Source organism: Triticum urartu, unplaced genomic scaffold, assembly GCF_003073215.2.
Source record: "Triticum urartu cultivar G1812 unplaced genomic scaffold, Tu2.1 TuUngrouped_contig_7795, whole genome shotgun sequence".
NCBI classification, from domain to species: Eukaryota; Viridiplantae; Streptophyta; class Magnoliopsida; order Poales; family Poaceae; genus Triticum; species Triticum urartu.
Genome location: NW_024118675.1, coordinates 4964 through 20571, shown reverse-complemented (window position 1 = coordinate 20571; position 15608 = coordinate 4964). Strand labels below are relative to the sequence as shown.

Below are 15608 nucleotides of genomic sequence, written 5' to 3'. Positions count from 1 at the left end.
AAGGAGTGGATGATGGTTGTTGAAAAAGGAGAATCGGTTAACTTATTGTTGTAAGAGAAGACAACAACACAAAATTTACCCACACCGCTCCAAATCATGTTGTCCTCCACTTTCGAAAAAACTAAAAACATGAGAATTCTTTTTTTCATTTGCATGGGTTCAACTAATTGAACTTAAAAAGACGAGTTAAACACCCCACTCACTCCCCCACAATGCCTTTCCAGTGTAGGGTATTGTCGGAAGAGAAGTTATCATTCAAAACATTTATCCATCCTAACCCAATACACTATGAAATCAATGATATTAGCTAAATATTTATTTATAACTTTTAAATTATTACCTCCCGTTGGGGATGATAAAAGGTTTTTCGTCCTTTTTCAACAACGATTTACAGTCGTTTGACAAAAACCAGGAGAATTATAAACTAGCAATAAACTACAATCGTTTCAACCGTATTTTACAACGAAAATAACCATGGAGAAAACAAACACAAAATCTTCACATAGTGGTAGATCAACTTCGTCGAATGTTTATATATTCAATATATCGGTGGAACGAGTGGATGATGGTTCTTGAAAAAGGAGAATCTGTTAACTTATTATCTTAAGAGGAGACATCAACACAAAATATACCCCTCCTGGACCAAATCATGCCCCCCTCCGCTTTCAAAACAACGAAGTCCTTGGTTTTCTCGCAAAATCAGAAAAGCGATAATGCTTCCATGGGGGAATGATAAAATGTTTTTCGTCTCTTTTCGACAGCGAATTACACTCGTTTGACAAAAACCAAGAGAAAAATGAACTAGAAAAAAAATCTTCACACGTTTCAACCATTTTTGAACTCCTTGTTTTTTGCGCAAAATAAAAAAAGTGATAATACTTCCATGCCATTCATCAAATTAAAGGAAGCACTATCGAAAAAGGTATCTATATCGATGGCAAGCGGATGATGGTTGTTGAAATAGGAGAGTCGGTTAACTTATTGTTGTAAGAGAAGACATCAACACAAAAATTACCCCCACTGCTTCAAATCATATTGTCCTCCGCTTTTCATTTGCATGGGTCGGACTAATTGAACTTAAAAAGACGAGTTAAACACCCCACTCGCTCCCCCACAATGCCTTGCCAGTGTAGAGTATTACCGTAGTGATATGAAGTGGATGCTGGTTATTAAAAAAGGAGAAACGGTTGTTTTCAACAACATAATAAGGAAAAAAAACGTAAACGAGGAAGCATATTTGCACACACACAAACTGGTAATACCGGCCCGATTGTTTTCAATATGACCAAGATCCACCAGACGATAGTTTTAATTATACAAATACTAGTGCGAGACATCGAATCTTGTTCAAGCGATTAAACTATGAATTATGAAAATACTAGTACGAAGCACACGATTATCGGACGAGAAACCCTCTATCCGTCACATGTCAGGGTCCACCACGTCCTGTGGAGGCAGCGCTCTGTTTCCGGGCATTGTGAGAACCATTCTCATGAGTTGCTGTCTGAACGGCGTCAGCTGGTCCTGTGCGAAGAAAAATACAGCAAAATAGACATCTATCAGGTCCCAACGTACCAAATAACAATATGTGTGCAATAACATAGAGTAATGTCCAGTTTACCGACCTGCCAGATCTCTTTCTGCATGTATTCACCATCAAACCACCAAATGCAGTGAATGTTGTAGAAGGTGGAGTCATTGCTGCCACAAGATAGCGATCCAGTTAGAACTGCAAGCAAATCGATGGACCACTGAAAAACTTCCAATGCAATTTTACCTTGAGGACGGCTCATGCATCATGCGGTGCACTTTTCTTGTGAATTCATCCTCTCTAACATGCCACCCATCGAAAAACGTCTCTATGCACTTGCACAGTGCGAACAGGAGCCTGTCGATGCATCCTGTATGCTTCCTTTCGAGCTCAACAACATTGTAGTGCGCCCTCTTAGGATCCATCACGTGGACAATTTTCTTCATCATGTCGAAGATGTACAACACGTGGTAGCCGCTCCCACCCTTCATAGGGACCAGTATCTAGCGAAACACAAGCATGACAGGTGATATCAAATTCCTATACTTATATAGGAATGAGAAGCCCAAAGCAAGTTATAACAAGAATTTACCAGACGGCATGTCTTCACATCGTAACGCACGCGCTCTCCAACAAACAGTTTTTTTATGTAAGGATCAGTCAAGAAATCGTACCCTTCCTCCATGACTTTGGCCTGAAATTATACAACAAACTTCAGCCACACACATTTGCATTCAGTTTTCCCTGGTCATAGAAAGCTTACCGCAAAGGACGGCGGCAAAGGGTGACTGAAACGGCTCCTGTCGGAGCTTTTGTGCCACCTTCCATCATGCTCGACCATAACCATGTTTACAACCTCAAAACCCTTGTCATCAAGCCCCCCCGGCTGATAAAAGTTTGCATAGAACTCGCTCCCGGACATTACGATGTGGGGCGGCCCAGCGAGATCAAACCATGTACTGAAAAAAACGCGAGAATCGTTAGTGAACTTTTTAGGTAGTAGAAAAATCCGAACTAGTAATCTCTCGCGCCACACTACCTGTCTAAAACATCACGTGAGCATTGAGTCATGTTTTCCCATCCTTTCTTAGCGACTGCTGGTGAAACAAACTCGTAAGTGAAGCCAGGTATGCTGAATGGAGATCTCCCGTGATGCATGCATGGCACGGAGCTGCTGCTAGAGTTGTCAGCTCCAAAACTTGACAACAGATTCAATTCTATAGGAGGGGCGCCTATGACAATGGGAGCAACATTTGATTAGATCAGGGAATCAGGTTGCAAAAATCGGAGCTGTTTATTCTGCAAGCTAAAGAACTTACGTTTCCCCTCGTAAATAATTATCTCACCCCCTCGTCAAAGTCTCTTTCTTTTCTGTTCCCCAGGTGCACAAACCCCATGTTTTCATCAGGCTGTGGCACATTAGCTAGGCCACCATTTAGATAAAACTGTCCAAAAGACCCCATGGACATGCGAATTGGCACGCTTGGCAATACTGGATTGGCCATCTCGTCTACCTCAGCCTCCCCGGGCAGCATTGGTTAAATTCAACTACCACTAGCATTCTCACTGTCGAAATATGCATTTATTCTAGTACTCACCACTATCAGTATGCTGCAGGGGCTCGCGATTGGGGACCGGGGGATGCACTGGTTCAGGACGAATCGCAACTGAAAGGCGTACAGATGTTCAGCGAGCAGCAATAAATTCTTCACATATATCAGACCACAAAAGGAAATCATACCAGGACGGAGCACACCCGCTGCAGGAATGGATTGGCCAGGATTTAATGCTTCGTTTCGGCTCGTCCCTTCTCCAGTCCCGCTGTAGGCACCTGCATATTGATGATGCAATGATTTATTTTTACCATATAAAGCCAGACAAAATGGGTAGGACCATTTATGCACTAACAGTTATATACCTGTTTGAGCGAGTTGCTGTTGTAGTGCGTCTCCAATGTCTCCCAGGCCCAGCTCATCAACGTACTTAATTAAAGCTTCCATGTGCCTCCTCGTCACTACCCTCTCATTTTCCATGTGCATTTCAATCTCCTTGCGCATGTTGTTGTTCACAAAACAAATGGCCCCGCTGTTAAGCTCAGATAGCCTCTGGGAAAACTTCTTGTTCCGCTCTGTACTAGCCAGCGAGTGTTCATGCAGCGACCTATTTATAAAATCTTTAGCCTGAAACAAGTTCAGTCAGCGGTCAGCGCCAAATGAAATCATGGTAAACCAATACGTTGTGCCTTGTCATGGAAAGCTTACCGCAAAGTATGGCGGCAAAGGGTGACGGAAATGGCTCCTGTCAGAGCTTTTGTGCCACCTTCCATCATGCTCAATCATAATCATGTTTACAACCTCAAAACCCTTGTCATCAAGCCTCCCCGGCTGATAAAAGTATGCATAGAACTCGCTCCCGGACATTACGATGTGGGGCGGCCCAGCAAGATCAAACCATGTACTGAAAAAAACGCGAGAAGCGTTAGTAAACTTTTGAGGTAGCAGAAAAATCCGAACTAGTAATCTCTCGCGCCACGCTACCTGTCTAAAACATCACGTGAGCACTGAGTCATGTTTTCCCATCCTTTGTTGGCGACTGCTGGTGAAACAAACTCGTAAGTGAAGCCAGGTATGCTGAATGGAGATCTCCCGTGATGCATGCATGGCACGGAGCTGCTGCTAGAGTTGTCAGCTCCAAAACTTGACAACAGATTCAATTCTATAGGAGGGGCGCCTACGACAATGGGAGCAACATTTGATTAGATCAGGAAATCAGGTTGCAAAAATGGGAGCTGTTTATTCTGCAAGCTAAAGAACTTACGTTTCCCCTCGTAAATAATTATCTCACCCCCTCGTCAAAGTCTCTTTCTTTTCTCTTCCCCAGGTGCACAAACCCCATGTTTTCATCAGGCCGTGGAACATTAGCTAGGCCACCATTTAGATAAAACTGTCCAAAAGACCCCATGGACATGCGAATTGGCACGCTTGGCAATACTGGATTGGCCATCTCGTCTACCTCAGCCTCCCCGGGCAGCATTGGTTAAATTCAACTACCACTAGCATTCTCACTGTCGAAATATGCATTTATTCTAGTACTCACCACTATCAGTATGCTGCAGGGGCTCGCGATTGGGGACCGGGGGATGCACTGGTTCAGGACGAATCGCAACTGAAAGGCGTACAGATGTTCAGCGAGCAGCAATAAATTCTTCACATATATCAGACCACAAAAGGAAATCATACCAGGACGGAGCACACCCGCTGCAGGAATGGATTGGCCAGGATTTAATGCTTCATTTTGGCTCGTCCCTTCTCCAGTCCCGCTGTAGGCACCTGCATATTGATGATGCAATGATTTATTTTTACCATATAAAGCCAGACAAAATGGGTAGGACCATTTATGCACTAACAGTTATATACCTGTTTGAGCCGCCACAGCAATGAGTTGCTGTTTTAGGTCATTTCCAAAGACTCCCAGGCCCAGCTCATCAACGTACTTAATTAAAGCTTCCATGTGCCTCCTCGTCACTACCCTCTCATTTTCCATGTGCATTTCAATATCCTTGCGCATGTTGTTGTTCACAAAACAAATGGCCCCGCTGTTAAGCTCAGATAGCCTCTGGGAAAACTTCTTGTTCCGCTCTGTACTAGCCAGCGAGTGTTCATGCAGCGACCTATTTATAAAATCTTTAGCCTGAAACAAGTTCAGTCAGCGGTCAGCGCCAAATGAAATCATGGTAAACCAAGTACTAGCTTGTACACTGGAGGATTATGATTCACCTCTGTGATTTTGCGCCTGACATGTGTCGTGTCCCACGGGAGGTTTTGAGTTGGCACCGCCCTAGCCTGTTTCACTTCTCCAATCAGTTCACGCGAGAGGTTTCATAAAACAAAGTTAAGAAAAATGATGACAGGCGTCTCTCACCTTCGTCACACCGTACTGCTTAGGAACAGTGCCTGGGATGGTGTTGCCAAGTATAAGTCTGCCGAGGTTGCCAGCTGTGAAGAACCTTATTCTTGGACGCACGGACAGATCTGGATTGACAAACACAGAGTAGTCAACAGAGTCAAAGTGGAGCGCCTGCGCGAAAACAAAGCACGCTCATCAACTCGTTATAGCCTAACAAAAAACTAATAGCCCTGATGGCGCTGCCAAATCCTACTCACCTGCAACACTAATGCGCATCCGTGCACGTGGGGCGTCCTCCTTTCTCTTAAAAGCTTCTTGCATCTTGTTGCCGCGCGGAGTAGTTCACTGTGTATGTATTTCCCCCAGTTCACCTTATGCAGGTTCGAGGGGTCCATGCATATCTCATACGCTTCCCCTGGGATTGTTGTTCTTTTGTCCCTAGGACTGAAACAAGTGGCAATGCAAAGCATGGCAAAACCAACCTGGGTTCGGACTCTGTCTTCCTCGGAAAAGGGGTTTTGGCATGGTTTCTTGAGAGCCCACCGCAGGTCAGCGGGGGTCAGATACAGAGGGAGATCTTCTAAATCTAGCATCCCCCTAATCTTCTTGATTTGGTCTGACGTGGGTGCAGCATATGTGTTTTCTATGTCGATCTCTCCCCCGACAGGCGTGCCTAAGATGTTGTGAATGTCAATCACGTTAAAAGTGACGTAGACGCCTTCTTCTATCTTAAGGGCAGAGCGCTCGGCATCGGTGTTCAGTAACAAGTTCCAGGAGAACTCACGGTCCATGTGCGTGAAGTTGTCTACGTTCAGCATCCCCCCGAGCCCAATATCCACTACGTCCGCTCTCTGGTCGGCCGTAAACTGAACTACTACTTCATAAACATCTTTTGGAGTGAAACAAATATCGACATGGATCTTGGCCCCGTTGGATTTCTTCCTAGACTCGTATACCCTCGACCATGATTTAGTCCTATGCGGGTATCTTTTTGCATACGCATCTAGATCGTCGGACATCTAGTGAACGAAATAACAGATGAGAAACAAGCAAGGACACACGCACAATGGGGGAGAAGAAGAGGAGAGCAAGAAAAAACATATCAGTAAGCAACCAAAGGCAGAGCGGCGATTAAGTGGAGGGAACTGAACTAAGGGGAGGGAGCGGAAAGAATGCTCCCCCCGTCGTCGTTCGCCGCTCCCAGCGGCAGGCACTGTTCCAGCTCGGCACTGCCAGTCCGAGAGGAAGCAGAGAGCTTGCTCTTGCACTGGCTGAAGCTCTCCTTCTGCCGAGCTAGCTTGCCGGGGACGCGTTTCTTATGCAAGCGGTGCAGCGAGCAAGGACGATGAAGTAAGGGCTGACTAAACAGGCCTCTGCCTAGCCGTCAACTCGAGCAGCCATGGCGGCAAAGCGTCATGATGGCCCCTGTACACACCGGTAGTGGATTCAAAGCAGCTCCCTCTCCGCTGTCCATCCCCTCGCGAGCAGCGTACGACCCAGCCATGCCGTTAGGTAGCGCCGAAAGCGAGGGCCACTGCTGCCGCGGGCACACGTGATCCATCCTCGCCGGCTCTCATTTAGCCCGTCCCTGGCATTAAACGTTTTTCAGGCAGCTAGTTGGTGAAAAAAAATGATGAACCCGGGCTTTAACTCGCTCTTATTACAGCAGTATCATTAAGAAGCAGCTGGTGTCTTCATGAGGCGAGACCCATCGGAGCAACCAGCGGTAGCAACGTAGCACAAGCAACTAGTCATGGCTGGGGCGAGCTGTGTATACGTGTGTCCACAATGTACCACATCGCATTTTGAAAATAATGGTGGAACTGTTCCCATGCCCCGGCCACATCACACACGTTGAGTTGCCCTGATCATACCATGATCGCCCCCATTAGGGATCAAAAAAATGAAACGAGATCAAGATGCATGGGGCGCTATGAAGTTGATGTTATTTTTTCTCTGTGGTATTTTGCGTGGAGAATTTGGGTTCGAATTCTTTTTACACACCTTTTTATCTCTTTGGATGATAATAATAATAAGGAAATTTTTTTCGACCATGCGACTTGATGATTGTATCACCTCGATATATCTATTCAATGAAATTCTTTTATCTGAAAAAATGGGGACTTGTTGCAAGGAAGAGTTGCATCTCTTCCGTTGATAATTCTCCATTCTCCCACATCGTTTTATTGTCTTCGGTTAATTATTTACACTTATTTCAAAAAATCGTTGTTCCTACCTTATCAACCTTGCTTCCCTCCACTAACTATGAAAAAGTAGACAACACGGCCCTGCTCAAGGACGGGGCCACTGCCCACGACAGTGCTCATGGACGGTAGTTGCGTTTCGGTAGAGTCTGGTTGTAGAAGTCATTTCTTCTATGAAAAACACTTTGGAAGCAATTAGAAGAAAGATCGTGTTCACGACGAGTGGTTTTATCTATTCCGATGATAGTTCTCAAACGAGGGAATTTTTTCAATCGTGCAGCTTGTATCTAGAAAGGGTTTCATATTTTTTCGGTGATAATTCTGCTTTATCCGCCATCACTAAACGCCAAGGCATTGTGGGTATAGTACGCTAGGGACAGTTTTTTCCTCTTCCGTTAATTGCTTACACCTTGATATATCTATTCAATGAAAAGTCCTTTATCTGATAAAGTGGGACTTGCATCTCTTCCGTCCATAAATCTCCATTCTCTCACATCTCTAAACGGCAAGGCATTGTGGGGATAGTCGGTTTGGAAATATGTTTTATTGTCTTCCGTTAATTATTTACACTTATTCCAAAAAATTGTTGTTCGGTGGTATAGCTTGATTGTGAAAGTGATTTCTTTTAATTGAATAACATTCTAAGCAATTGGAAAAAAGTTCGCGCCAAGGCGAGCGGTTGCAAATTTCATTTTTAGGAAAAACACAAATACAATATATGTGTACACAATCAGCGACTGACGATAGTTGGGCTTTTTTTTCAACCGTTCAATTTTTTAGAATGATGCCACCATAAAAATATGTGTACACAATTTTTTGCACTCCTACGATAAAAATGACACGATGATAGTGTTCAGTCATTTTATAACACCGAGTTTATAAAACCCATTCAAGAACATCACCCGCACAACCCCGCACGACACAACATTTTTATTGGATGATGGGTGGATACATCGGAGCACGCAGGCAAACTTCTGAAACGGAGTGGGGGTGAGTACAGCCCCAGACAGGATGCTACTGGGCCTTACAAGTATTTGGGCCTCTTGCACGCAAGGCTGTCAACCTCGTCGTCGTCCTCCCATGAGGCCCATGCCCGCTTGTACAGCACAGCGGTGAAGAGTCGGTCGACAGATGGTTTAGGTTCTATCTCTTCCACTGGATCGAGGCAAGCGATTGGATCGTTCTCGCCAAATCCTTCGGTCAAATCATATGGTTCTTCTGTGGACGCCGGGCAGGCTGCCAATTCCGTCTCATCCTTTCTTTCAATCTCCCTTGGCTGTACCAAAAAAAACAGCATGCAACTGTAGTGAGTCATCGTAACTGCAGGTTTTCTGGCAGAAAGAATATTGGACAAACCATCAGCAAATGTGTAGTCGTATCATGTGCTTACATTCGTTTTGCCACAATCTCCGCCCTGTATTGCAATCTGCCCATCGGTACTCCCAGATCGAAGCTCGCGCTGCACGCATGTAGCAACAAAGAATGTGAGATGCAGAGGAAGAGACGGGGGTTGCGGGGACAGAAGGTAGACGAACCTGTGGTGTCTCCGGGCAAATGATACTGCTCTCTCTCTCGCTCGAGTACGCAGAGCTAGAGCTCGACATGACTGCCGAGCGCGAGATGCCACCAGGATGAGCTTTGGAAGGCTTTATAGACAGGGGGATAGCGCGCGGCAAGGGGCAGATTTTGAAATTCGAAAGTCCTGCCCCCACACACGGCTTGTTTGCATCAATGCATTCATAAATGCCTGGAGCAAGGCTGCAAGTTATGAATTCCTTGTTACATTTCGAAGCAGGAGTTTTCATCACGTACATGTGCATCTAGATACGTTCAGACAGTTGGATACACATGTTCATCATTCAAACACGTTTGATAGATTATATAAAACGCAAGTACGTATGTTCAGACAGCACGACACATGTGCATCTAGATACGTTCAGACAGCACGCCCATACCTAAGCAAATGTTACACGGGGGAATCAGCGTATGAAATTCACCGTCTAATGTGAAGGAGGGACACAGGGCATCATCGAGACGAGAGGCTTGCTGCAAGTCGTCCTTCGGTGCCCTGGAACCCCGCATTTGCCGCATGTGGCCACCTTCCTTTCCTTTTTGGGGATATCACCTCGATCAGGGCAAGTGCTGGCTTTGTGACCTTTGCCCCTGCAGATGGAACAGAACCTAGATCTCTTGGCGCTGTCTTTCTCATAAGGAGCTTTATCACGGCTAGTGGTTGGCCGGCCTCGTTTGTTTTTTCTTTCCGGGGCAAGCAGTTCTTGTTCAACATTGGGCATCAGGCTGGACGCGGCTTCAGAGAAATCTGAATTGTACCCATCACCATTTGGGCATGATGCTTCTGAGGCCTGGCTAATTGGAGGATGCACAGACACCGACGCGGCATCGCGTGATTTAGTTCGATTGCCTTCCACACTTCTTACGGAGCAAGATGTCTTGCCGTTGACAAACTTTGAGTTTGGACCGCCAAGAACTACATTGTTGGATACCTGTTGCTCAACGACGCCAAGGCCGTCATTGAACGCGCACACCTCGGCGCCTCTTGTTCTAAGTTCAACCAGGCCTGTCATCATAAACTCAAAAGCCGCCGGTTCCTGTCCCCCATATTTGCAACCTCCAGGGCAGTGATGTACAGAGCAGAACGCCTGAAAGTGGGCGCATCCGGCGGACCCATGTCTTGTTGATAGTGTTTCAGATGCGCTGGCAGGTTGTCTCTGCCATGTATGCTCCACCTTTTCAGTATATGCCTCGAAGGTATCTGCTTCAGGCGTAGTAGAACCATCACCTGCTCATCATGAAGACAATTGTGAAGTCTTCGAAAATAAAGCACCTATCAATGTATATTGATCATAAAAATGGTCGCGTGAAACTAACCTGTAGCGAGTGACAGCAAACCATGCCCATGTGCTCAAACAGACCGCAAATGCACGAGAAATAACCAAGGTTATCAGACACGTTGACCTCAAACTGGCACTTGAACCACTTCTCACGGAGCTCGGCTTTCCGGTGTGTCACTATGTATTTCTGCTTCTCTATGATTTCTTCGACATCATACATTCCAGATTCATACAGTATGCCACCAAAAATCTCAAACATCTTCCTGGTATATATCTTGCTTGCGTGTACTTCAAGAGAGGTGTTCACCTTCAGCACAACATGACTCTGTTTGGAAAAAAAGATATCATTTTTCACAGCGAGTCTGAGTAAGCAATTGGTCATGGCATACAAGAAGAAATTCTCACCGGTCTAGTACGTTTCTCCTGGAATCCTTCCTCCTGTTCTCGGTCGAATTGGAGCTTGTTGTATTGCTTGACAAATAGATTCATTGAGCATGACGGGGGGACATACTGCTTCAGCATATGGTTTGCACTCTCACTCCTGCCAGTGCTGGTTTGGTGAGCACAGAATTTCCCGGCAAAGTAAGGTTTTGCCCACTTCTGCCTAGTCTCGTAGATCCGCACGAGATATGGATTTGTTTTCAATGAATATTTGTCAAGCAATGCTGCCCAGCCGTCCTCGAATTCATCATTAGTCAGCATCTCACGGACAAGCTTGTGGAATTCAGCCCTAAAATCTGACTTCTTGGTGTAATGAGCACCCAGGTTTTCTTTGGCCTTCTTCAGCACGTGCCATTTGCACCAGCGATGCGTGGATTCAGAATACACCTCCTCGGTTGCCTTTTCCATGGCTCTAGCTTGATCTGTGAAGGAAACATGCAAAAGTCATGCACCCGGTTGCATGTACTAAAGACGATATAAACACAAAAGCGCTCCGGAGACGCCCCCATTACCTATTAGAATTGTAATTGGTTTTTTACCACCCATCATCTTCACGAACTCGTAAAAAATCCATTTGAATATATCCTCGGTCTCGTCTCGCATCAAAACCCCCCGCATAAAGCACACTCTGAAAATGATTATTCACCCCCACAAACAGACCAAATGGCATATCATACAGGTTTGTTTTGTATGTCGTGTCGAAGGTGATAACGTCACCGAAGTGATGGTACTGTGTTTTGCTACGCCCATTCGTCCACATAAGGGTCCGTATCCTACTCTCATCATCTACCTGAACGTTGTATGTGAACTCGCTGTCTTGTGCTTTCATTTATGAAAAAATAGCCATTGTCTTTCGCACATCGTCATCTGCTTGCTCCCTGCTAAGCTTCCCACACAGAGTCCTTAAACATCTCTTGGTGAACGACACATTCTCAACTCTACCAAAAAATGTTGCGATTATACTATAAACCTTGCTCAGATTAACATTGTTCTGTCTCAGTTGGGAAACAAGCTCACGTGTGTATTTGTCAATATGCCTATGCGATGGGAAATGCAACTTCTCAGCACAAGTGTTCAGCATGGGGTGGTTGTGTTTGGACCTGAATTCGTTGATGTACCAGCCTTCGTCGTCCGTTCGGAGAAGCTTTATCATGGCTTGGCATTGACACCATGTAGACTTCGAATTTGTTTCTTTTGGGACGACACATTAGACAGTGAACACTTGTTTGTAGGACTCATACCGAGCAGCAGCAGACGAACTCCTGCATGCATTTTGTCCCTTTTACATTCGTCCTTCTCTTTGCATAGCGAACACCAAATCCACACTCCCAAGAATACAGGTTGTAGAATTCATATGCCTCATTTATCGAGTCAAATGATAGCCCAACGGACGGAGTCACAACAGAATCTGAATCCCTATCTGCAAACCCGGTTAGAGCTTTTTCCAGCGCAGTGACCCTGTCTACACTTGTTGGTCTTTCGTCTGGCATGATATCCCGCCGTTTCCTGAACCACGGACGCAGGCAATCAAATCAGGCCAGCCGGCCGGTATGAGCTAAAACAGAGAAGCAAGAAACGGGTATTACCTGCTAACCCATCCAAACTTGTCGTCCAGGGCTACATACACATTCTCCGCCCTGCTGGCCTTATTCTCTTCTGAATCGCTGACGTCTGGGCGTAGAACAGCTTCAACCGTATCTAATAAATCTGGGAATCGGCCGCTGGGATCATCTTCGGCGACCTCACGAACTGCGCCCAGGGATCCAGGATGCCTTGCAAACCGCGGCGAATCTGGTGAGACTGCCGGGCCACTACATCCATTGGATGCACCAGATCCAGAACCGGGGAACGTGAAGCTAGGGGATTGAGAGGAAACGAGGCACTGTGTAAGCATGAACTCCATGCTGAAAGAGAAAGAACACAACAGATGGATTGGTGCAGACATACTGACCTGATCTCTGTGCCCGCGGACTCCATCTCCACACCTTGACGCCGACGTGCGAGTGGGTGGGAGCTAGATGTGCTGCGAGTTCACCAGATGACCCGTCCAGAAGCACGACCAGCGGACACCCAGGGAAATTAATTACCAGGTCGGGGAGCTATCTTGTCCGTGTATTCATACGATACTTAAATGCGACGTGGGCCAGATCACAGAACATATAAAGAGATGTATTATCACAATTATGGATCGAGCAGCCCCGTATTGCCAGAGGGCCTATTAAAGTTAAGAATCGCAAAGCACGCGTGGACGGGCTGGATATCGGCAGCGCGTGGCCGCATGTCCCAAAAATCCGCGTCGGGTTGGTGGGTGCATTAGCTATCCATCCACAACACATTAAGATCAGATCCTATTTTAGTTGCAAAAAGACAAAATCTTAGCATTCATGTGCTTCAGTTCAACGTTATCTGTATCTGGTTGGAGGAAATGAATGAACTATATGTTTTGAACTAGTAGGTTGGAAAAGGCACAAAAATGAGTGAGTGCATACATTTTTCTTGACTTTCATGCTGACATTAATGCGGCTATTCTTGATTTACAATAACAGGGAAAGTCAAACAAGATCAAATACAAGACAATCAAGTTCAAAAAATACAACATAAAACTTCATAGCTAATAGGCCACCATAGATTGGAAGGTGTTGGCCCAAACAACAGTTGAATATATGTGTATTACCAGAATAAAATTGTTGGTGAGTTGCAACTTTCAACCATGAAACTCTAATTTCCATTTTCCTTTTTTCTTTTGTAAATCACCAAATGATTTGACCATAGAACTCGAGTAGTTTCTGTCTAAACTAGGTTAGAATGCACAAAAATGGTATCTATGAAGGGATAGACGTATGCCGGTTCATGAAGAAAAGGTTCAAAACGCGCACCAATCTTCCATGGGGATTAGGTCAATAAAAACAAACTATGTAAATGCCCATTCCCCTAATGCATCTAGTAAAACTGGTGGTTGGAGCAGACCTCTTGTGGGATTTGGTAATAAGCTGAATGTTGATGCTTCTTTCGATCATGATCTGCTGAGAGGCACAACTGGAGCTGCTCTCTAAGATGATAAAGGAAGATTTATTGTTGGCAAAAACTGGAAGATTGACTGGTGTGATGATGTTTTGATAGCAGAAGTTTTGGCTCTAAGGTTTGGATTATTTCTTGCACAGATTGTGGGATGCAATCGCCTTGTTATTAGCTCCGACAACGTGGTAGTCATCAACACAATGAAGAATGGAGGACAATTGGCGGAGAGCCAGCACTGGTCTTCGATGATTGCTATTTTTTGGCTTGTGATTTTTCTCTTAGTAGGTTTGAACATTGTAATACTGAAGCAAATAAGGTGGCTCATGAACTTGCTACTAGATTAACGAAAGTTACCGTGACAAGGGACTGTTTTGAGGAGCCCATGAATAAAATTGTACCTTTTCTTATGGACGATGTAACTGTTATTTCCAATCTAACATTATTAAGAAGTTGGTCCCCACTACTAGGCATTCTTTCAACATGCAAACACTCCACCTCAACATGCGTGCCACATCAGCCATTCAGTTTTAACATGCATGCTACATTAGTCATTCAGTTTCAGAGAGCAGCCAATAAATATATCGACACCTACTATCTCTGTATATGTCTCTATGACCGCCCCTCGCCGTCTCTCCCCAGCGGTTTCCCATGAGGAAAAACAAAAACTAATTTCCGCTATCTATGGTACACCCACTAACTAATTTTCCTGTGATGTCCACAAGTCACATAATGTTCAGTTACAACACCATTATCTCATGTTATTGTTACCCCAGGTAAGGCGCTGCAGTCCTCTCATCTCCCAAATTAACTCCCCAGCCCGATTGATTTTTCATGGCCCTCTTCATCTTCTGCAAGATACAAATACGAGGGTGACATATGAAGTTGGTCTCCCCTAAGCAATGGATCTGCACCTTCCTGTGTTCTTCAACACTAGGAGTACCCCTGCTCAAGAGATTCCTGGAGGTGACGAATTTGAAGCTCTCACATTGATGCCCATCGGCTGCTGGTACAACTCCCACATCTTTGCCGCTACCATGTTGCACACCATGAATTAGGAGGGGGGGGCATCGACCCGAAGCTCCCCGACCACGCCGTTGAAGCAAGTGGGGCCTCTAGGTCGTTGAAGACGCGCACCATAGACGATGTTGCGACACCATACTCGGCGCCTCCACCAAAGGCCCCCAACTCTAAAATATATTTATATGTTCTACTTGCAGGATGCCGAAGGCAAAGTCTGCAGTAGCAATCTAAAGGAAAGCAATGATACAGTTTGAAGACAAAATATACACATGGTGCATGCAGTCGCACATGCATACACTATGCATGATGCAATGACTTGAATTATAAGCAGGACACCGATGATTTTCACAAGAGAATAGCAACTTTCCGCTTATTGATCAATTCATGCTCTCCAGATAAGTGAACCTCAGTTTCAAAATCATGCATACCAGTACAAAGATATGAAATGCTTATTAGACTGTGCTGAACCAAATGGTGATTGTAACTTGAGCATAGCACATTGTTTTTAAGGGACATGGGAGCGTTTTCACGCGATGAACTACGATTCCTGGTTCTAAGCACAAGTGGAGGCTGGAAGCATGCTGTTCAAAATGCAGAATATTTTAAAGGAAAAGTTTTGGTTAGCTATACCATTTG

At 45.2% G+C, this 15608-nt stretch overlaps 1 pseudogene; it reads right to left on the bottom strand.

Moving 5' to 3' along the window:
• Window positions 1–1422: 1422 nt before the first annotated feature.
• On the bottom strand, window positions 1423–12911 carry LOC125531671 (annotated as a pseudogene).
• Window positions 12912–15608: the final 2697 nt, after the last annotated feature.